Raw genomic sequence first — 1,338 nt, forward strand, 5'->3', positions numbered from 1 at the left:
CTCTGGTGGTTCCTTCTGGGGAGGAGCACAAATACACATGCCATGTGTACCATAAAGGATTGAATACATCCCTCACGCTGAAATGGGGTAAGGAGGGAGTGGGTGCAGAACTGGGGTCAGGGAAAGCAGGAACCTTCTCATTCCCTGATCAGGGTCAGGGCTGAGGGCTGGGGTCATAACTGTCACATTCCCTGCCTGTCCTTCCCTTCCCAGAGCCTCCTCAGTCCATGGTCCCCATCATGGCAGTCATTGCTGTTCTGGTTCTCCTTGGAGCTGTGGTCATTGTAGCTGTGGTGATGAAGAGGAGGAGAAACACAGGTTGGAAAGGGCAGGGTCTGAGTTCTCCCTCTGCCCCTTTTAGAAGAGTCTCTGCCTCATTAATGGGAAACACATCTATACCCCACCTTGCTTCTGTCTCTAATCTGGGTCTGCTGTCAATTCTGGAAGCTTCCTAGTGTCAGGGACTTCCCTGGTCTCTCACAGCTTTTCTTCTCATAGGTGGAAGAGGAGGAGACTATGCTCCAGCTCAAGGTAATCGTGAGGAACAGGATTGTGACTGAAGCCTTTGGGTTGAAGCTGGATTATTTGAGGATCTCTGGCAATCTATAATAGCTTCTCCAGCAAAATATGGTCCCTGTTGTTACCTTTCCATTAACACACACACACACACACACACACACACACACACACACACATTATATATATAATTTCACTCTAGGCAGAGACAGTTCACAGGGCTCTGATGTGTCTCTCCCAGATTGTAAAGGTAAAACTCTTGGGACTTATTTGGGGAGGGGCAGAGTGGACATAACTGGTTTCTAGGGACTCTCAAATCACCTTTGAGTGAGTGGTGGGTTGCTGGGATGATGTCTTCACAGTGATTGTTCGTGACTCTTGTTCTGTAGCGTGAAGACCGCTGCCTGGATGCAGTGACAGACGATGTGTTCAGGTCTCTCCTGTGACATCCAGAGCCCTCAGCAATAGTGTCTGATGTTCCCTGTGATCCTATGAGCTCAATGTGAAGAACTCGGGAGCCCAACCCACCCCTGCACACCTGACCCTATACCTGCACTGCCCTGTTCCCTTCCACAGCCAACCTTCCTATTCCCAGCACAGGCAGGGACATCTCCATCCTGTCTCCTCCATGCTGCCCTGAGCTGCAGCTCCTACTTCACCACTGAAAATATGAATCTGAATGTGAACTTGATTGTTTATGTCCTTGATCTCAAAGGTTGATTGGCGGTCAAATAAAGACTTGAGATATGTAGAGTTTGTGGAGGAAACAAAAGGCAGCGTGGAGAACCTCCCAGAATCTGTGTTCACGATGCTCTGCATCTG

General features: G+C 49.3%; 1 protein-coding gene and 1 long non-coding RNA gene across 3 annotated transcripts in view; both read left to right on the top strand.

The window, feature by feature from the left end:
- LOC101990404 (H-2 class I histocompatibility antigen, Q10 alpha chain-like) overlaps window positions 1-1,338 on the top strand; it is a 103,258-nt gene that overhangs the window by 3,188 nt on the left and 98,732 nt on the right. The gene's annotated exons all lie outside the window — the stretch shown is intronic.
- Window positions 7-1,267, top strand: LOC106144429. Its single transcript, XR_001229494.2, has 4 exons — window positions 7-87; window positions 214-318; window positions 499-531; window positions 906-1,267. It is a non-coding gene; the product is annotated as an uncharacterized LOC106144429 (long non-coding RNA).

Source organism: Microtus ochrogaster, unplaced genomic scaffold (assembly GCF_000317375.1).
Source record: "Microtus ochrogaster isolate Prairie Vole_2 unplaced genomic scaffold, MicOch1.0 UNK87, whole genome shotgun sequence".
Taxonomy (NCBI): Eukaryota; Metazoa; Chordata; class Mammalia; order Rodentia; family Cricetidae; genus Microtus; species Microtus ochrogaster.